This window comes from Artemia sp. Qi Xiang Cuo, chromosome 7, assembly GCF_049724085.1.
Source record: "Artemia sp. Qi Xiang Cuo chromosome 7, ASM4972408v1, whole genome shotgun sequence".
NCBI classification, from domain to species: Eukaryota; Metazoa; Arthropoda; class Branchiopoda; order Anostraca; family Artemiidae; genus Artemia; species Artemia sp. Qi Xiang Cuo.
This window is the reverse complement of record NC_142800.1, coordinates 63,726,221-63,749,332: the sequence shown is the minus strand read 5'-3', so window position 1 is coordinate 63,749,332 and position 23,112 is coordinate 63,726,221. Positions and strand designations below refer to the sequence as shown.

Sequence of the window (23,112 nt, the reverse complement as noted above, 5' to 3'; positions counted from 1 at the left end):
AACTGACAGAGTTCCAAATAGGAAGTGTTTACGGGAATATACTGAAGATGCTTTATATTGTAGTGGTGAATATGTTCTTGATTGGTTTTTCGTTCAAGAACTCGTAGGAGGGGAACATTTGAATTACCAACCCGAGATGTTTCCACAAATGAAGCGTAGAAAAATATACAAGTGTCCGTGGAGAAGGCAGGCGAGTAGTCAGCAAAAATGAAGTTAGTGTTTCCGGCACTTTTACCATTGATTATATTGAGCTTAAAGCCAAGAACTTCCTTTAGATTATCATTGAGAATAACCTTTTCACTGACAATAGGTGAACTAATGTAGATCTTACCCTCCTCCTTTGAATAGTTGAAATGAAAAGCTCCTTTTTTACGATCGGAAATTCTTTTATTAATAGAACGACATAAATCGTGCATACAGGTGAGTTCCTCGTAGGGTAATTCAATATATGGATAATCCATCCAATTGATTTTTTGAATTTGTTCTTGATCACTTGAGGATGGTGGTGGCGGCCAATCATAGGGTCTAATTTTTTTTCATATTTACGATCCTTTCTCAGGATGCCGTAGGTATTTTTGAGAATACAGTCGACAAGAGCCATTTCATACTTTCCGTCATCGAATTTGATGGTGGGGGAGAGTTACGTCCTAAAATCACTTGTTCTATTCAAGTCAATGTAGAGAGGATCAGAAACATTGGAAATAAAAGTCACAAAAAAATCATTAGGCATTGTTAATATCTTCAGCCCTGACCCAAGAACCAAAATCAGAATTATATCCTAGGCAGCGAACAAGCGACTGTTTCTGGCCCCTACGAGTACGACTCTTTAATATCTTTTCAATTTGATAAATTTCACTAGTGTTTCTAACCTTTTGCAGTTCATATTCATAAAAACCGCCGAGAATCTCATCATCTTTAACGTCTCGCAGTCGATATGTCGTGGGTTCAGTGTCTAGTATTTTGGACACTTTAAAAAGTTCGGTGCTCCATAAAAAATTCCCCTTTTCAAAAATATTGGTGGTTCTTTTAATTCGAACAGTATCACCAACATTGAATTTCTTCTTCACATTTTTTTTCATTGGAATATTGCTTTATAAAAGTATAATATGTATTTTCATTGCAGTGAACATCCCGAGGGCTTGAGTTGGACAGAGACCAATGAGGTCGATGGTTGTATATCTGCATGATTTTATCTAAATCATGAATAAAAGCCGGTGTATTTTTCAGTGTACAATATCTTGAAATTAATAGAAAAATCGTTCTTATTATTCGTTCAGCCAATACAACCTTTATCGGGCTGTGACTATGATAAAGTGTTGTATTATATTTCAATAGAACCTTTTGCACATGGGAATTAACAAATTCACTGCCACGATCCGATTGAATTTTTCTATACGAATCCTTTTCGAGAATAATTTTAATAATACGAGCAAATTCAACACCTTTCTTCGATCGCAGTGGAATGGCATAGGCATAACGACTAAAGACACTGATTGCCACCAGAATATATTTGTAGGGTGCTTTGTGACGCTATTGAATTGTGTCTAAAATTAAAAGATCCGTTTGCATTATATGCAGAGGGAAAAAGCTTTAGTTTATCGATATTGTTTGCTGCGAAGCCTGTGATTCCGAAGCAGTGTGTAACTCGGTTCATTCTCTAGATACTCTTTTGCTTTTTTCAATGTGAAGCCGGAGACAGCCTTAGAAAGCGTTTTGGGAGAACTTAAACTTCCCGCTTCACCAATATTTTCATAGACACCTTTCAGAACTTCATCCATTTTGAACGCAAACATGTAGTGTAATGACCACTCCCGTTTTGCATACTGCAGGATGAATCAATTCGTCTTCGCTTATGACCAACAGACAGTGGTATTGTAAAATCAGTAGTGCTAGTATTTTCAAATATTGAATCTTCTTCTTTTTTAAATAACGTTGGTGCTGGTGTTGGAGGAGGACAATATTCTCTTAGGTTCTTAAAAATTTACTTATTGCCAATAAGACTTTTGGGGAAGTATGATACACTTAAAAAGGTGTATAGATTATCGTCAAAGGATAAAAGTCCTTTACCATTCGTCACCATATCACAAATTAAATCAACTAGATTGTAACTTTTTCCCTGAATTATAATTCGTTTCCCTGTGCTGTCGACTTGAACTTGATGTTCATCAGTTTCCAGTAAGAGATATGATAACACTCCTTTATTCTGTTAACAATAAGTCACTGGAAATAGGTTTCCAGTTTTTCATACACTTGAATTCAAGTCCTTCTCCTTTGAATCTGCTGCTGAATCTTCAGGAGGTGTTTCCTGTTTAGAGGGATCGGTGGCGACGGCGATGGTGGGTCTCTCACGATAAGGTTTATGTTTGTCCACATGTCGCAATGCATCTTGAAGTAAAAGCAGTTTTTTGTCATCGGCAATATTCTCATCATTAATGAATTTGCTTAGATTGTATTCAAAATGTTCGACGGGCGAGAGGACAAGTTCAAATGGTGTCAATTTATAGGGTTTTGCCATTCTCTAGAGAAAACTGTTTACAAGTCCAGCAATTATTGGAAGTAAAAGTGTGAAAAAGCTACCGCCTGCTTGAAGGAGTCGTTTTCTTTTAAAAATTTTTCCCTTGTTTTTACAAGCCTAGGCACGTACTGTGGAACGATGTTGCTTTGCCTGTTGTCTAACACCTTCTGACAGTTGAACATTGCCCTCGGTTAAATTTAAACAAAGTTAAGATATTAGATTAATAAAATCATTGTCAACCCCATCTTTGAGTATGGCCTTCCTAAGCAAGGGTTTTGAAGTGCTTAAAACGGAAAATAAATGCCGTTGTTCGTGTAGTTTCTTCAGTGTCATAATGGCAACTAATAGCTTTTTATACTGTTCACTGGAAGATATACTGTAATTTCATTGTTAAAAATGTTGGTGACTACACGTACGTCCTTGGGCCTGCTCTGATTAAGATCCAGCAAAATGTAACCGTAGGGTTTTCTAGTCGCCTGAGTGTACGCTGACAACAGAAATTTAGGGGCGCCGGAGTATATCTGTTTATTGAGAGTTATGGGCGAGCTAGAATCACGAACAACTCGATAGCTAATATAGATAGTGCTATTCAAAGCAAGGGTTCGCATAAATTTGCTCTGATGAAACAGATTGTGTAGAACTAGGGTTATGGAAATGTACTCATAGTGGGAGCGAGTAGTGAACAGTTGTAGCATTTCCTGTGAGAACTGTTCAATGGATTCAGCCAAATCATCAATAATCAGCCACGAGTTCGATTCAATACTATTGAAAACATCAAGTCCCCGTATGAATTGTATTGGTATGGTTGCGGCAATAGCTTTTATTTGATCATAGGACTCCTGCCAAATACTATAGCAATAGTAGATTTTTTTCGGTTTTTCCAAAAACATTTTATCGCAATTTTGGATTATTTTAGTTAAAAGTGTTGTTTTCCCTGACATTGAGGGCCCACGCAGAAACAACCTGAAGGGTCTTTTAAATTTTTACATGTTGCTGCTGCTGTTGACAACAGTCGGACTACATCTAACTGTAAGTCATACGTGTCCAATGAATAAGTAGTAGTAGCAATAATTTTCCCATAGATCTATCTAGTACTGGTTAACAACAAAAAAACAATATTTCATGGCAGCATTTATTTCGACAACATGAAAACAAATATTTGTTCAACATGAACTGCAACGATATGAATAACACTTGTTCAACAAGAACAACAACAATATTTCATGACAGCATTTATTTCGACAACATGAAAACTCTATTTGTTCAACATGAACAACAACATAGGAATAACACTTTATGTTCAACAAGAACCTGACAATATTTCATGGCAGTATTTATTTCGACAACATTAAAACTCTATTTGTTCAACATTAAAAATGATAAAAATGACACTTATTGTCTTTAAACACTTTTTGTCCATCAACATGAACAACACTTATTGTCTTTAAACACTTTGTCCATCAACAACAACACATTATTTACATTAGTAGCAAACACACTCTTTTCTGTACAAAAAATGAGCACTTGAGAACAACAGAAAACACATGGAACATGAACTAGCACAGTTGAACATTACAGTGAATTTAAAGGTGGGCCCCCCCCCACCCCCAGGGGCGCGGAGCCGAAGGCCGGCCGCAGGCGGGACCCCCCACCCCCGGGAGCTGCGAGCGGGACCCCCACCCCCGAAAGCGACCGCGGGAAGGACCCCCCACCTCCCGGGACCCGCGGGGGAAAAACAGTACAATAGTTGTCGTCACTGCTCCAGGTTAGGTTGAGGTTGGGTTAGTTAGATTAGTTAATTTATGAACAGGTTGAGTGGTGGTGGTTAGTTGGTTAGTTGATTAGTCAGATTAGGTTAATTTATCCAGACCAAGTTGATTGCGATAGTCTATGCATTCAACCCGGTCTGAAATACGGTAGTGGCCATGAGGCAGGACACTCACACCATTCTCGAACACATAGATTTTGTCAGATATACATGACATTGCATTCTTTTCCACTCTCACAGTATAATTTCTATACTGTAGAGAGCGAATTGCAAGCACTTGTGCTCTCGACACTAGGCTACTTTCTACACAGTCTCTGTACACGCTCATGTTGAAATTGCTCTTTACAAAATGTGTAGGCACCCATTTACACGCCTGCTTTCCATCACCGTTTTGTATTTTAATGCAATAAACTTTGGGACCCGGGACAGCTTCCCTGGATATCAAATAACTCCCCTTGTCTGATTTTAACCTTAAAAGTTGGTTAGGAGTTTGATATTTCACCAACTCTGGGTAGAGTGATGGATTCCAGTTGGTGAAATCCATCCGCGAGCTCATGTGTTCCCCCTTTTCTAAATCACCCAATAAATCTTCGGTCCCATTTACCTTTAGCAGCAGAGAATCTGTATCCCCATGGTAAAGTTGAACCTCCCCCTCCCGTGGCCAGTGCACCTTGCTCAAATTGTAAAAGAACGACAACATGAGCTTTTTGGAAATTTTCAGTACTGAACTGCCACCTCCTATATTCTTGTTCAGTACCACATTTCGCTTTCGCCTGTGTAGAAGAACCATGCCAGTCTCTATGCTCGTGAACGATGTAAAATTGGGATCGGCAATAATTCGTACACACTCTAGAGGGTCAGTCATGACGTCACAGCGAGATCTGTTACGTCCGCTTTCACACATTTTGCCACACGCTGACTTTAGAATGAGTTTATACATTTCGTTTTCCACCTTTGAGTTTGCCATAGAGCGTTTATCCACAGAAGTATCGATAAACGTTTTTAAGTATGGTCTCTGATTGAACTGCAGGACCCTGGGTATTTTGGTGATTTTGAAACCATTGTTTACTATCCAGTGCAAAAGCACATGGTGAACAACGATATTCTCCTTAGGGTCCAAATCAGCAATCAGTTTCTGTTTAGAGGGAGTCCAGTGCATCCCCATATCCTCAACCACTGATCTATTGTAGGGGCTCAGAGAGTCCCTGCTCACGGGTCGATTGATACAGGGAAAAACAAAATTTTTTACTGAGTCGTGAAGCGCCAGCGGAATGTGACCATCAATTTCAAAGAACCATCCTTGTGGCCCATTGTCCTCGACGGTGGTAATGTCGGGGAGCTAACAAGGATTCTCAAGCCATTGATATTTACCACATGGCAAATATTAGTGGGACATTGCCGAGGGGTACTATGAGTTCAGGTCCAAGAAAACTGCATTTGACTTTACACCGGTGTTATTTTGTCCGCTCGGATCGGTTGACAAGACGCGGTCCCCATGAAAAACATACCCTCCTCTGATTGAATACTCTACAAAAAGGTGCTGATCTACATCGGTGATTAGGCCTATTTCCTCCCTACTAATTTTTAAAATCAAATCAATCACTACATGGGGTGTGGAAAAATAGTAGCCTATATCTAACCCGAACTCTGAATAGATTTGGTCTGTGTTCTTACAGACTATATCCAACAGAGTTAGAACGTCACTGGCCAAGTACAGTCTACAATAATCCCACCCATTTTTACAATTCCCCTTAGCCCACACCTTCTTGGCAAATTCATACTCCTCGGCTGTGCATTCACTGCTGGTCAGTGACTTGTAAAAAGCTTCAATTGGAGGTAGTTTCACCTCGCTTAAGCGAGCGCCAGAACAGTAATAATCATATGCGTATATACCTTTGCAGGTCAACAGATCATACATTTCACTGTCCGGAAAGTGCTGTTTAAGCAATGGAAAGCTATCAAAATTGTCACTTTTCTGCACTTGAATCAGTTGAGTCAATGCCTTGGGAAAAAAACTAACAGAATCTAAAAACCTGATTTTATTCCAACACGTATGCCCATTATCCACTGCCTGCCATTTCAGCTCGAGAAGCAATAACTTCTCGGCGGATTTTGGAATAATGTTATAGGTAAATGAACTGTTTACCCATGGACTGTCTACTCCCCCTCCCTCCCTATGCAAACGTGCCAAAGCCGGTAAAATAAATTTTAAGTCGTAATTTGAGTTGTGAATAAAAACAGGGATAAAAAACTGTTGGCTAACATTTAAGTTACACGATTGATGCGCAACCCCTCTAAAATTACTACCCCCAGAGGATATTTCCTGCCACAAGTGATTATGATCTCTGACTTTCGCCCTCCCACCACCACCACCTGTTTTCCCTTTAGTGCCCTTAGCCCCCTCTACAAACTCCCCCTTACAAACCCAACATATTTTTTGTTCTTTAATCGTGAGACGATCCTCTGCAGACAAAACCATTGGGTAATGGGTATTTCTCAAACGAGAAATAGCACCATTAGCCGTGCCAATTAGTTTAGTCAGTGCCTTGACCATACACTCGTTCTCATTCAATGTTTCTACTATTTCTAACAACCGCATGGTGTTAGAACTGTCTCTTTGCGCGTGAGCATAGGACACTGCAATAGCCTGATGTTCTTTGACTCGATTTGGAAATCGGGGATCGTTCACCTCCACCAGCTTAGCTTCACAGTCTAAAGATATTTGTTGCACTGGAGGAGGGTGCTCTGGAAATTTTTAAAGCGTAAAATGGCCCTATCCCCTGAAACCGTTTCCACTCTCTGGTAACCATGTCGGCTACAATGCCTCATGTGATTTTGCAACTTTAATTCAGTCCAAAATCTAGAGAGGCATTTCGGACAGTAGAAACAGGTCCCCATATTCTTACCCTCCCCCAGAACTCTACTGATGTCTGTGATAGGATTAAAATGGCCAATTGCATTCGGTTCACTAGGTGGTGTGTATAACAACCAAACCCAGTGTCTGACGAAATCAATTGACGGGCCCCTTACAGGGAAGACCACCCCCTTCTTTTTTAAACGAACCCTATCTTCACATTCAGTTTCATACTGAACCACAGTAACGCCGATATTTAAGTGGGCATTAGCCCTTTCAAAAATATCAATGGATCGTAGCGTTATTGAGTATTTTCCTTCTAAACAAGAGAAATCTACAATGGGGAAATTGGACCCTTCCTTCCTATGTACAGCTCAATTGTCTAAATTCGTCTTGGTAGCGTCATCTGCTAGAAGCTGAAATGCTGATGTGAGGAAAGCATACCTGAAACATTTTTGACCTGTTTCAAAACATATCTTCTGGACACCACGACAACCTACTAAAGCTGGATTATAATTTAAAACTGTATCCCTTTCATGCCCACCTGCCCCCCACTCTTAAAATAAAATCTTTCTTAAATTTACAAATATTTACACTTAAATTTTCAATAAATAAAACTACAGACCCACTACCGTTTTCGTTAAAGTTCTCAAGATGCGCTATAATTTGACCTACCCAATCCATGAAAACACCCTCAAAATTTTTTAAATTTGAATAAACCAAACGCATCTCGGAATGTATATAATGGTGATAAACTTCGCTTTTCCCCTCATTTAAATAGAATACCTTTAAAACAATAGAAACCTTAATTGAATCCCTCCCCCACAATTGAATTTGGTTCTCCAGTAACGCAAGAATTTTATCTACATAGACATGCACAATTTCTACGGGATCAAACACAAATTTTCCCCCCATTAGTGAATTAAAAGGGTCCCCAAAAGTCGCAGTGTAGACAACTATTGCAATTAAAATTGTGTTGGACAATTGAAAATCTGGAATAGTTGTTCCCTCCTCCCCCGCGGGGATATCACCCCCTCCTCCAAGTTGTTCAACAATATCTGGGGTATACGAATGCTCCACTTCAGTTGTTTGAAGTGGAAGTAGGTAATCAGTGGGGGATAGAGGAGGGTTCCCTGTAAAATCCTCTAAAATTTGTATGGTGTTTGGACTTAGCAATGGCAAGTCCCCCTTTGAACTAGGAACATTACCTTGCTCAACTGTGCTAGGATCTACATTTAAAAATTTTTCTATAAACTCATCAATATTATCAGGTATTTCATCGGAATTAACAAAACCACTCCATGGTGAATTGCTCTGTAAGTCCATCAATGCGTCCTCTCCTTCACCATCTGATGAGGACGATGGTGACATTGAATAAGGGACCAATGGTCGTCCAACCAATAAATGAAAAAAATAGATTATTTTCAAAGTGTTCAAATCATCCCTACTGTTTTTAAAAATTTGGATTATTATTTAAAGTCAGCGCTTAGTAGTAGTAGTAGTAGTATGCACATAGTAGCATTTGGTTAATTCAACTGAAAGTTCCAAAATATCAAACTTAATATAAGATATTTACAATCTAAAACGCCGCTTTACATAGAATTGACAATTTGATTTTGTTCAAACAACCCCACCCCCCATCAATTTACAATATTTAATGCTCCCCCCTCCGAGCCGGTCATCGCGGCGCTTTCCCGCAGAACTTCCCGCGGCGCTTCTCGGGCCCACCGGCGCTTCCCGGCTGCTACAATGAAAAAAGCTATCTTTTTCTCAGCGAATTCCCGGCCCCATACCCGTTCACCAACGCGTGAAGAAACAGTTTTTTCGTTGTTTTTTTTTCGCGGCACTTTTCGGGCCCGCAGCGCTTCCCGCAGCGCTTCTCGGGCGCTCCCCGACCCCCCACCGCGTGGCTCCCAGCCCCTTTACATAATGTTCAAAAGTTGAAATATTCGCTTATACGGCATAAGTCACTATTTCTCTCTAATTCCCAGTTCTACAGGTTCGGTGAACTCCTCGCTAGCTCCCAATTATTGTAAGCCACCGCGCGAGTGTTCCGATTTCCAAGACTGAACTTCAACAGCTAGGAAAATACACAATTAAATGCCGGGATCCGTTAACTCAGTATATTGTCAACAATGTTTCCCCTCGCTAAAATCTTGGCAAGGGTTTGTAAGATTGAAAGCTATTTTAAAAATATTCAGTGCAAATTAGAACGCCGATATGTGACAGATAGATAAGTGGGAATAATCTCTGTTCTTCTTCTCTTAAAACTAGATAATATTCAATTGTGAATGGAATAGCATTCACAGAGTTTCAAAGGCGGTGAGCATTAATTGAATAGAAATTACCCATGAAAAATATTCGCTTATGAAATAGCGGCGATGAGATAGCAACAGTGCAGTGGGGAATGCATAGAAAATAGCAAAGATTATAAAAAAGAGGATCGGTTTCTTTTGACTAGCAAGCAAAAAAAAAAAATTATATTTAGATATCTCCGAGGGGGGGGAGCAGAGAAAACAATGGTTGGGGGCGAGGGGTTAATATTTTAATTTTCCGCTGAGATACACTTTTACACAGTGTTGAAAAATAGTGAAAAGAAAAGACATTGGAAGAAATAGATATGTATTTCTATAAGATAGGTAGGAAAAAATGCTCACATTTGCAAATCCTGGCTGCACTTGGGTGCCGGATGGCCCAGACGAAGCATGCTGTAGCATCGGTGGACCTTGTGTTGGTGTTGCAGCTCTTAAAGGCCCAGGCAACGCATGATGGAGAATGGACGGGCCGGCGATGTTACGGGCTTGCACCGATGAGGCAGCAGGGTTCTCCATCCTTATGCCCCATTCTCTTTTTGGCTTTTGCCCAGACTTCATAGGGGCTGCCACTGATGGGGCTGCCACATCCTCTCTTGCTCTCTTAGGTGGAGGGGCCATACATTCTTCATAATTTGCCTTAAAAGAAGAGAAAAAATAATTATTGAAGTAATTTTCCCTTTTTCACAGAATAAAAATTAGTACCCCCCGCCCCTAGCCATAATTTTGTCTAGAAAGCATTTATCACAAAGAAGTCCCCCTCCCCTAAGCCAAAAAAGCAGTGCAAAAAGTAAAATTTACGAGAAATATTCTATGCAAGGAAATCATATTGTGAGAAAACTTGTGAGAAAAATAAACCATGACAAACAGTAGTCTATAGCCTTAGGATAGAAATCAATGTTTCTATTTTTTACCTTTCAGAAAATTTTTTAAAATGTTCTCGTCTGTAGACTTTAAAATAGATAAATGATTGTTAACCCAGCAGCAGCTTATAGGCCTAAATTACAATCTAGGATGTAAATTTTGCAGACAAAATAAGGCTATCTTTTTTTCTTAGAAATCCCGGGCCCCTTACTTTTCATGCGAAGTTTTCGCTTTACAATGATGGCGATAGAATAGAGGCATGGCCCCCTCCCCCTTTCGTCAATGTCCTAAATATATTGTTAGACCTTAATTTGAAAATAACGAGATTTCACTTCTCCAAATAGAGATTGCACAGGCATGTGCTAAATTATTGCAATTGTCTGAAAAGTGTTTTAATTTTGACGGAGAAACAGTTCCTTTGACTTGGCCGCCGTTATTGTAAACACACAGAAAAAGGGTGATAGCTAATTTTAACCTTGCGCAGAGCATTATGTCAAAACAGAACGGTATAATGCTTTAAGAATTGACGGATGCCAGTGGTCTCTTTTAGCTAGTATATATAATGATTAAAATTGTATAAATTTAAAAAAAAATAATTAACATTTTAAAACAATGGGGGGGGGGTTAGGTTTTGTGGGTAAAAAGAACATATTTTATGTTTTCTATCGAGTATAAAGATAGCATAGGGGGTGTGGGGGGGGACTTAGATATACTGGAGGGTGATCAATGAAAATAATTTTATTTTGAAAATGTACTAAAACGGAACTTACATGGTAAATTGAGGTTGCCAAGGCTTCTAAAGAGTCAAATTTATCCATTCTTATGTCATCAATTATGTCAGTTGTTATATCCATTGTGTCACAATAGTTTCTGATAATTTAATCACAATGCATGTCCGTTATATACGAAATCTCAAGGGTGAATTGTTATGTAAGCAAGCCCTCTGATTGGCTGAGAAGGAAAAATGTGATCTAACTGTTTCCTATTTCTGGAAACTCATAACATTCGCCTCGATCGTGCACAAAACAACAACAACAACAAATACTGTTTCCTATTTCTGGACACCTTGACATTCGCTGAGAGCGTGCACTTGCCCAAAACAACAACAAATACTGTTTCCTATTTCTGGACACCTTGACATTCGCCTCGAGTGTGCACTTACAACAACAACAACAACATCGACCTTGGAAATTTAGGTCATTGACCCCATTAACCACGTGTTCTCCCTAGGGACTCTATGCCCATAATAGGAGTCCCGTCAGCATTAAACTAAATTGTAGATGGCAGCAGGGGTGATTCGTGGGACCTTTACCCCCCTTTCTACTAATAGTGTACTTTGTGTTTCGATCAGACATTATTTTTAGGAGTTGTGGGTTATTGTATTTCTTATCATGAGACGTGATCGTCTCTTACTAGGTTGCTAGCTACCGCTGCAACCATAATAGCATATATGAACACCAGTGGCTTTAATCTGGGAAGGGGGAATTTTTCAATAATATGTCTTCTGCATTCCCCCTCTTAGGTTCAAAAAAAAATTCGTAGTATTTAATTGAAAAGGGGCTTTTTTCCGTATTTTTGTTAAAGTAATTGAAAAGACAACGAAATTCATCTCCGTGGACTCTGAAGAACACTCTTTTGCCTCTCACCCCAGGGCCGTTTCGACATTATTGTTTTGGAGGGAGGTCTACAAAAAAAGTTAAAAGAAAACAATCCGAAATTTGTTTATATGCATTGCGTTATGTCTTAACGAGTCGGAAAAAATATCAGGGGGAGGAGCACTGGATTCTGCCTTGCCCCCTAATTTTCATGAATTGACACTTTTTATCAATACGAGTGGTCTCAATTGGTAGTATGGCAATTTTCACTGCAAATTAGCGTGTTTTCTTGGGTATTTTGGTAAAATAAATTGAAAACACAAGAAAATTGTCCTCTCTGGATTTTGAAAAACACTTTTCTCTGTCCTCCCAAAATAACCCTGAATTAACACCATTGATAAATGCTAGTTCTGACTATTGTCAGCAAAAGGGCCAAGACCATAATTCCCTGATTTAAGGCCTATCTTTTCTGATTTCGGCTTTTTGGATGACAATTTTGTCCAAGTCTTCGATTGGAAAATTTTTCCGTTTACCATTAAAAATTTTGAAATAAGCTTTGACATTATGGGAAATGTTAAGTACCACTTTAAAAAATCTAAAGACAAACTGACTAGTTAATTGAAGGTTATTTGAGCATTGCAACCGAAATTGAATATGCGACAAACTTTGTTACTCGTATTCTTATAAACTTTTTGACAATCCTTGTTCAATTATCGCTTCTTGGCCTTTTAGCTAATATTAATTAAAAAAAACTTTTTCCACAAAATAAGTTTTTCAAAGAAAAGTAAAGAACTCCATTAAACAAAAAATGAGCAAAAATAAAATCAAATAATCTACCAAGCGTGAAAATACCACAAATCAGCATCGATAAATAAATGAAACCCAAAACGAACAGAAATTACAATAAATAACCGAGTCAAACTCAAAACGAGTAGAAATTAATATAAGTTGGGCTCAAAACCCCTATGCCTTCCCAAGACCAGAACAAATTTGCCCTCTACTGAAAAAAATATAAATGTTTTTAATTTTATAAATTTAATAAATTAAATGATTTTAACATTTTGATTACTAAATATCAGTATATGTATATTAAACTGACAATGCAAATTCATTTGTATTTTTTTCAGTAAAGTGCAAATAATGTTCTGGCCTTGGAAAGGCATAGGGGTTTTGAGCCCAACTATTTCTGCTCGTTTTGAGTTTGACTCGGTTATTTATTGTAATTTGTGTTATAAAAGTAAAAACATTTATATTTTTTTCAGTAAAGTGCACAAATTATTTTCTGGCCTTGGGAAGGTATAGGGGTTTTGAGCCCTACTCATGCTAATTTCTGTTCGTTTTGAGTTTGACTCGGTTATTTATTGTGATTTCTGTTCGTTGTGGGTTTCATTTATTTATCGATGCTGATTTGTGGTAGTTTCACGCTTGGTAGATTATTTGATTTTACTTTTGCTAAATTTTCGTTTAATGGAGTTCTTTAATTTTCTTTGAAAAAATTATTTTTTGGAAGAAGTTTTTTTAATTAATTTCTGCTCGTTTTATATTGACATAGTCTTTTCAGAGAAAAAGAAAATAATACTTTAAGTCTTTTCGTTTTTTTAAGAATTTATAGTTTGGCCTGCTATTTGTATGCTGGAGAAATGTCTTCAGCAATTTTTAACAACATGCACCCTCTTAAAAATCTGGACACAAATAGTAGTGTTTAATTTAGTTTCATACCTCCTCTAGTTGACCTAAAATGGAAAACTTGATACCATTCGCAAAAAAATCTGTTGATAACTTTCTTTGATAGCTTGGATACACTTACGCTATTTTGATTTGGTTAAATTTTAAGAGCAGAAGCAGCCCCAAAAGTTTGAACATAATACCCTCAGTCGTTCTTGGGATATTGCTGAGATGCCTTATTGGGAATTAGCATTAATAGGGTGCATTTTGATTTAATTTTAAGGCAACATTTAGTTTTTAAACAAAATGGCAAATAGGAGAATGAGCGTGGGAGGAGGTTTAGTTGCCTTCCAGTTACTTTCGACTATTAAAAAGGGCATCAGCCCTTTTTATTTTCAATCGTATGAGCCCTTTTTAAAGTTCCTAAGACAACTCCTTCGATACAAAGTGCCCTGGTCTAAACAAAAAAAAAAACAACAAAATACATTATACCCACATCGACCTTTACTATAATTAAATAAAAAAAACAAGTTTTTTAAACTGAAAGTAAGGAGCGACATTAAAACTTAAAACGAACAGAAATTATTCCGTATATGAAAGGGGCTGTGCCCTCCTCAACGCCTCGCTCTTCACGCTAAAGTTTGACTTTATCACAACTCTTTTTTTAAACAATAAAAACTTTAGCGTAAAGAGCGAGGCGTTGAGGAGGGCACAGCCCCTTTCATATACGGAATAATTTCTGTTCGTTTTAAGTTTTAATGTCGCTCCTTACTTTCAGTTTAAAAAACTTGTTTTTTCTATTTAATTTCTGATCGTTTTTTAGTTAATGCAGCTTTTATTTTGGCTCGCCGTCATTGAATAAGTAAACAAAATTTGCATAAAAAAATTTACTTTTCTTTTGCTAAATGGCTGTCTCTAAATTTGGTTCTGACATAATTTACAAATTAACTTACGTAACGAACTTCTATATTCGTATATTTTTCTTCTGGCAAAAAATAAACATTTGCAGTTTTTTGCAGATATGAGCTTGAAACCTATGTAATATGGTTTTCTGATACTCTGAATCTATAGGTTTTATTTTAATTAAAATTTTTCCAAGTGTAGGGGTTGTTTCCCCCCCCTCTTTAAAATACCGGGTAAATTTTCTAAGGCTCGTAGCCTTTGATGAGTAATACTAAACTTAATAAAATTCATATATTTATAATCAGCATTATAAGCCCATTCTTTTGATACATTTATTGACATCAAAGTTCCGTTTTTAAAAGTTTCGATTACTATTGAGCCGTATCGCTTGTTTTTCTTATTGTTTTTTTTTTATTACGTATATGTTATTACGTATATGATGGGGTTCTCCACTTAGTCAATACCACGCTCTTTACGTTAATAGTTAAAAAAAATTTTAATTCACAAACCCCTGAATCACAAAGGCCGTTTAATTAGAATAGATAGCTCTTTTGAAAGCGCTAAAAAAAACTGTAGCGTAAAGAGCGAGGTATTGAATTGGGGGAGCACCCCCTCATATACGTAATAATTTATGTTCATTTTAAGTTCTAATGTTGCTTCTTACTTTCAGTTGAAAAAACTGTGTTTTTTTAATTTAATTTCTGATCGTTTTTTAAATAATGCTTGGAAATCTGGCGCCCCCTTCATAGAAATGTCCCTTGCCCCAAAGACACATCCTCCACGGAAAGATTCTCCCGAGTAACCCCCTCTTCCAGCCCCCCCCCCCCCCACCAGAAAAAAATTATTTTTTTTGGTCACCTAAAAATGGCACTAGAACTTTTAATTTCCGTTCCAATGAGCCCCCCTACGATATTCTAGGACCACTGGGGCAATACGATTACCCCTGGGGGAAAAAAAACAAATAAACACGCATCCATGATCTTTCTTCTCGCAAAAAATAAAAAATGCCACATTTTTGTAGATAGGAGCTTGAAACCTCTGAAGTAGGGTTCTCTGATACGCTAAATATGATGGTGTTAATATCATTAAGGTTTTATGATTTTTAGGGGGTCTTTCCCCCTTTTTTCGAAAATCAGCCAAATTTTCTCAGGCATGTAACTTTTGATTTGTAACGTTAAATTTGATGAAACTTATATATTTGAAATCAGAATCAAAATCTGATTCTTTTGATGTATCTATTGGTACCAAAATTCCGTGTTTTAGAGTTTCGGTTACCATTGAGCCGTGTCGCTCCTTACTTACAGTTCGTTACCACGAACTGTTTGAAAATGTCAAGCCTTCCAATCACTTTCAACTATTAAAAAAGGCACTAGCCCTTTCAATTTTCAATCAAATAAGCCCTTTTGAAGTTTCTACGACAACAATTCAATAAAAAACCTTATATGCCCCCAGGGGATAATTTAAAACCCTCGTCCTGAGGGCAGGGGGTAGGGTTGTCAACCTCAAAGACCTAATTTCCAGAAATTCATACTACGTTTAACAAAATATTTATCTCAACATTTTTCTTGGATATGTTCGCGTAAAAGGTGGGGGTGAGAGAGGGATTCGTTACCCTCCAATCCCTTTCGACTATTAAAAGCGGCACTAGTCCTCTAAATTTCCGATTGAAAGAGCCCCTTTTGAAGTTTTTACGACAACTCTATCATTAAAAACCTTATATGCCCCAAGGGCATAAATTACAACCTTTGCCCTGGGGACTCTGGGGGGTCTGTCATCCTTAAATACATAATTTCCAAAACTTTCAACTACGTTGAACAAATTGGCTATCTCTAAGCCATTTCTCAAATCTAAGTTTAACTGCTTGGAACAAAATGGCTATCTCTAAACTTTGATTTAATGTGTTTGGGGAAATGGAAGGCGTGAGAGGGGGGCTAATTACTCTCCACTCACTTTCGACAATTAAAAAGGGCTATTTCAGTTTCCAATCAAATGAGCCCGTTTTGAAATTTCTACAACAACTTTCTATATAAACCTTATATGCCCCCAGGGCATAACTTACAACCCTTGCACTGAAAGCTCTGATGGGGTTATCATCCTAAAACACCTAATTTGCAGAACTTTCGACTATGTTGAACAAAATGGATATCTCAAAATTTTGATTGGATGTGTTTGGGGAAATGGTGGGCGTGAGAGGGGGGTTAGTTGGCCTTCAATCACTTTCGACTATTAAAAGGGCACTGGCCCTTTCAATTTTCAATTGAGCCCTTTTAGATGTTTTTACACCATCGCTTTCAATAAAAACCTTACATGCTCCCAGGGCAAAACTTAAAACCCTGGCCCTGAGGGTTGGGGTGGGGATGGGTTGTCATCCTTAAAGACCTAATTTTCAAAACTTTTCACTGCGTTGAATAAAATGGCTATCTAAAATTTTTGATTGGATGTGTTTGGGGAAAAGGTGGGCGTGAGAGGGGGGTTAGTTGCCCCCAAATCACTTTCGACTATTAAAAAGGGCACTAGCCCTTTGAATTTCCAATCGAATGAGCCCTTTTTCAAGTTTCTACGACAAACAATTCAATACAAACCTTATATGCCCCCAGGGTATAACTTATAACCCTTTAAACTTTAAACTTCGTGGAACAAAATGGCTATCAAAAAATTTTGATTGGATATGTTTGGGGAAATGGTAGGTGTGGAAGGGATGTTAGTTGCCTTCCAATCACTTTCGACTATTCAAAAGGGTACTAGACCTTTAAATTTCCAATCGAATGATCCCTTTTTCAAGTTTCTACGACAAAGATTTCAATAAAAACTTATATACCCCCAGGGCATAACTTATAACCCTCGCTGTGAAGACTGTGGGGGGGGGGGGGGTGTCCTGCTCAAAGGTATAATTTCCTGAATTTTAACGGCGTGGAACGAAATGCCTATCTCAAAATTTTGATTGGATGTGTTTGGGGAAATGATGGGCACGGAAGAGGTGTTAGTTGCCTTCCAATTACTTTCCACTGTTAAAAAGGGCACAAGCCATTTCAATTTCTAATTGAATAAGCTCTTTTTGAAGTTTCTACGATAACACGTTCTATAAAAACTTTATATGCCCCCGAGGCATAACTTACAGCCCTTGTCCTGAGGGCTGTGAGGGGGTTGTCATCCTCAAAGACCTAACTTACATAAGTTTAAAATAAGTTGAACAAAATGGCAATCACATAATTTTGATTAGATGTGTTTGGAAAAAAGGTGGGCGTAAGAGGGGGATTATTTACCCTCCAATCACTTCCGACTATTGAAAAGGACACTAGCCCTTTGAATTCTCAATCGAATGAGCCTTTTTTGAAGTTTCTACGACAACACCGATATAAACCTTATATGCCCCCAGGGCATAACTTACAACCCTTCCCCCGAGGGTTGTGGGGTAGAGTCCACCTCAAAAACATATTTTCTATCTGGAAATCAACGCCGCACAACAAATTGGTTATCTCAAAATTTGGATTGGATGTTTTTGGGAGAATGATGACGGTGGGGGGGGGGCTAGTCGCCCTCCAATCACTTGCGACTATTAAAAAGGGCACTAGCCCTTGGAATTTCCAATCGAATGAGCCTTTCTTTAAGTTTTTACGAAAACACCTTCTATATAAACCTTGTATGCCCCCAGAGCATAACTTAAAACCCTCACCCTGAGGGTTTTCGAGGAGTGTCCTTCTTAAAAATGCATTTTCTATGTGGAAATCAACTATGCTGGGCAAAAGAGCTATCTCAAAATTAGGATTGGATATTTTTGGGGGAATGACAGGCGTGGGGGAGGGGGCTAGTTGCCCTACAATCACTTTCGAATATAAAAAAGGGCAATAGCCCTTTGAATTTCCAATTGAATGAGCCTTTTTGGAAATTTCTACGACAACACCTTCTATAAAAACCTTATATGGCCCAAGGGCATAACTTAAAACCCTTGCCCCGAGGGTTTTGGGGAAGTGTCCTCCTCAAAAAGATATTTTGTATCTGGAAATCAACTACGCTGAACAAAATGGCTGTCTCAAAATTTTGATTGGATGTGTTCGGGGGAATGACGGGTGTGGGGGGGGGGGGTTGTTGCCCTCTAATCACTTTCGACTATTAAAAAGGGCACTAGTCTTTGAATTTTCAATCGAATGAGCCTTTTTGAAGTTTCTACGACAACACCTTCTATAAAAACCTTATGTGCCCCCAGGGCAACACGCCCTGCAACACGCCCTATTAAAAAGGGTACTAGCCACTCCAATTTCCAATCGAATGAGCCCTTTTTGAAGTTTCTACGACAACTCCTTCAATACGAAGTGCCCGGGTATGGAGAAAAACCAAAAAAAACTACATTGTGCCCACATCGTTCTTTACTTAGGCAGCGCTAGCGCGCTGCCTATGATCAAAGTGTAGTGTAGTATCTGTTCTTATCAGCTTAATATCTGATATGGTTTCTACATATAGATAGAATATTAAATTGATTTTTAGACGTTAGGGCTTGCTCCACTCCTTCCACACGTTGGCCTGGTATTGCAGTACCTCCGGGATCAACGCACCCCTTTCAAGGAGAAATCAAAGTCCATGAACCCAAATCAATTTTGTAAACCTTGCACTTTTTAAATTTAATAGAAACCACACTTGTAGTTTCCTAGCCCTTGAATATATTGAAAATCATATTTTTTCTCCTGAAAAAAAGAAGAAAAATTTTATATAGTTTACAAAAGTTGATGGTGAAAAAGCCAATAACCATTTGCCCTAATTTCAGTGCCCTAGCCGGATTAAAGTCCCCGTACATGTTTTTGGAAATAATCCGTAATTATAAGTTACTCAAATTTAAATTGAACCAAGATTCGAGTAGAATTGCTGAAGCGCTTGTTTTTGGCCTAGGACGGCTTGGTTCTGAGGTGAGTTGTTAGTTGTATCAGTAGTAATGACTAAAGCCCCCTTTGGTTGTTAATGAGAAAATAATTTACATAATCAGTAGAACAGCCACTGGGTTTTATTTCTGGCTCATAAATAAAAGTTTCGACTATTTAGTCATATTTTTAAGAGATTCAAAAACCCCTGATTTTCTTTTCTCAAAAAGGTAAATTTGCATTCAAACGATTAAAACGTTTGCCTATGAAAATGAAATGGTAAATTACTATTTTCAAAAATAATTTAGAGACTTGATTCATTGATGTGAAAAGTTGCGTACACAAGCATCTGTTTCATTAATTGGACCTTCTGAGTGACATTCAAAGCAGTTGGACCATTTCTGGGGTATTCCTGATGCATTTTTTCGGTAACCTGCATGCAGGGAGTATGTTTTGGTTTATTTCAACATCCCCCCTAAACATTCTCTGGAAGTTTTTTTCACACCCTTAGCCTCAGTAATAGTATATGTAGTGGTAATAGTAGAAGTAGTAGCTGTAATAGTAGTAGCAGTTTGCACAGAGTGACTTTTGGTTAGTTCAACATCCCTCTCAACACGCCCTGGGAGTTTCAACTTAATACTTTACGTTGTTCCTGAGACATCTTTTAGCAACCTGAAGGCACATAGTACGTTTTGATTTAGTTCAATACCCCCCTAAGGATTCCCTGAAAGTTTGCCCCTGATACCCTTAACCTCATTAGAAGTAGTAATCGTAGCTGTAGCAATAGTGGTAAAATGCATATAGTGCCTGTTTTTTAGTTCAATGTCCCCCTCAACACGCCCTGAAAGTGTCAAGCTAATTCTCCAAGCCGCTCCTAAAATATTACTTGAATGCCCTTTTGAAAACCTTTATGCATATAATATGTTTTGATTAAGTTGAAACATTCCCTGAAAATTTCACCTTAATACCTTACTATTCTCACTTGTAGCGGCCATCGTAGTAACAGTATTAGCAGTATGCACTCAGTGTCTTCTGGTTAGCTGAAAATCCGTCTCAACTTATCCTGAAAGTTTCAACTTAAGGCTCTAACCCGTTCCTGAGATATTGCTGGTACATTCTTAAGTTTGCTTCAAATATGGACCCAAAAGCTGAATTTTTAATCACCAAAGAAAATACACAGACATAAAAAAATGAGACTTTATCAGATGAATAATTTCTTACTTTGGTTTTGTTAGTATATATCCTTTTCATTTCAAACAAACACAACTTAAAAACAATAGGGAAATTTTTTTCCAAGACAGTGCAATTTAAATCGGTGAATATTTTGGCCCTATGTCCAAGGGCCGTCTTCAGCACAGCATTAAAGAAAAAATATATATAAAAACAAACTTACATTAAAATACGAAGTTTAAAACTAAAAATGATTTTAAAAAACGCTTTTAAAAAACCTTTAAAACAGCCCCAGTATCCTTACTTCAACGAAGTTCAACCAGGACTGATAAATAAAATGATGAGAGAGGATGAATTCATTCAAACGAAATAAAATGAAATTATTAACTGCAAGTTTTCAAAGCTAATCTTGCTTTTTTAGCAGCTAGTCTTAAAGGCCTTTTTGTAACGGGTTCAATACTATTGTCAATTGGTTTAATAAAATATTTTGTTAGATCATTTTTGATTAAATTTGAGTATTTATATACTCAAATTTAACTTGAGTAATTCTTGATTAATTTACTTGATTAATTCTATATTTTTATCTTGTTACTAACAATGTAGCGTTGAAGAATAGATGGCCTTCAAGCAAAAATAGTAGAATTTGAGCATACACTTATCAAAGCACCTTAAGCTTTGAACTCTAAAAAAGCAATAGAAATTGAAAAAAGTCCTTAAAGATGGACTTTTGGTTACTACTATCACTGCAACCCGGATTTTCAAACCATGCTTTTTAACTTTTCGTTACTCTGGGCTGCGGTTCATCTTTTACTAGGTTGCAGCAAGAGCTGCAACCATGGTATTATATTAACTTTTAGTTACTATATGCCGTGGTGTTCTTTACTGGGTTTTTGATATCTTTACAACCATAATACCAATGTCAAATCAATTTCATCATTTAAATGATAATCCAGCTATTGAAATTTTAATTGACAAATTCAAATGTTTTGAACATGATTTCTTAGAAAATACAAATTAATCTTCAAGAGCTAGGAAGTATATAATAGCTTTGATGTTAAAAGCAGATATCACCATCTAGTAGGTTCCAAAGTCAAAATAAACCTGCAATATAAGAAACGTAGTTATAACGTTATAACGGAATATTGGCAAAACCTGGTGGGTTTGGTAGAAGAGAGGAGGGAGGGAGGAAGGGAGGTAAGGATGGCATGCATTAAATTACCGAGGACCTGTAAGATGCAGCCATATAACCAGAGAGAATAATAGTAAGATATTGTATTGCCAGGTTAAGAAATTGAGAGGAAGTAATGAGATAACCCGGACTTGTCCCAGGTAAAGATAGGAATGGGGCCTCAATAAGTGATAAGGGAAGGGTTAAAAAGAGATGGGCAGAACATTTTGAGAATGTGCTGAACCGTGATAAAGTTATAGGAAATTATATAAAAAAGAATTTTGTTTTGGACAATTTAGAACCGAAGGAATACTTATTTTGCTAGGAGTTACAGACAGGAATAAACGGGTTGGAATAAACAGATAGGAATAAACATGGCCTCAAGCGCTGATAATATGGCAGTTGCGAAGTTAGTGATAATGCTGAAGCTTTTGAATATTACTACTACTACTACTACTAACAACTCACAGCAGCACCAAGCCGCCTGAAGCCAACACAGATACGCACGCCCCTCCTCTATCGAAAAGTATTCAAAGCCTCCCTCTTTACACCCTCCCAGAAGGTTCCGACGTCCCTTAATCTCTCCTATCGACATCATTCAACCCGAACTGGAGACGACCTGATTTTTGTTTAGTCCTAAGTTTGGCCAACACGGACAATCTTTGGTAATCTCTCATCCTTCATCCACAGACGTGTCCTAGTAATCTCGACCTTTCTCTCATTATAACCCTAGAAAGGGGGATTGAACCACAATTTTCGCACAGCCTACTGTTTGCGATAGGTCTACTGTGACAGCCTACTGTCAGTCGGGTGCCCAAAACAATTCACAAGTAATTTCTCCGGAAAACCTCTAGCAAATTTTTCACCCTTTTTCCGAGTGCCCAGGCTTTTAAAACCGTACTTGACCACTGTCATCACTGTAGCTTGCAATATTCTAATCTTGGTTCGGAGACTTATTTTTGTATTTTTCCAAACTTTTTTCAACTGTGAAAAAATCCTCTGGGCTTTGGCTATTCCACTTTTATCATCTTTACTGCACCCACCGTCTTTACTAATTATGCAACCAAGGTAAGTGAAGTTGTCCACTTGATCAATCTTCTCGTAACCAAACACCAAGATTGAGAGTGGTAATTGCAGGGGGATTAGCTTGAAAATAAACGACGGTGTACATAAAGTTTTACGACAAAACGACAACATGGTTTTAGGAAAGAAAGAGGTTAATCGCCAAAGATTGTGCCTTTGGCCATTCATCTGGGGCCTAAATAAAAGTAGATCATTACCGAATAGGTTGGAAAGAAATCACAAATGAGGATTTCAAAGAAACTGGTACTACACCCTAGAGGGGTAAAGAATATAGTTTTGAATAAATTGGGGAGGAGGAGCGTGCATAGCTGTTTTGGTCTCTGGCAAGCTTCGTGCTGCAATGAGTTGTTAGTAGTAATAACAAT

General features: G+C 37.9%; 1 non-coding gene across 1 annotated transcript; it reads left to right on the top strand.

The window, feature by feature from the left end:
• Nucleotides 1-18,832: 18,832 nt before the first annotated feature.
• LOC148950566 (U2 spliceosomal RNA) lies at nt 18,833-19,031 on the top strand. Its single transcript, XR_016142023.1, has one exon. It is a non-coding gene; the product is annotated as a U2 spliceosomal RNA (small nuclear RNA).
• The last annotated feature ends 4,081 nt before the right edge of the window (nt 19,032-23,112 follow it).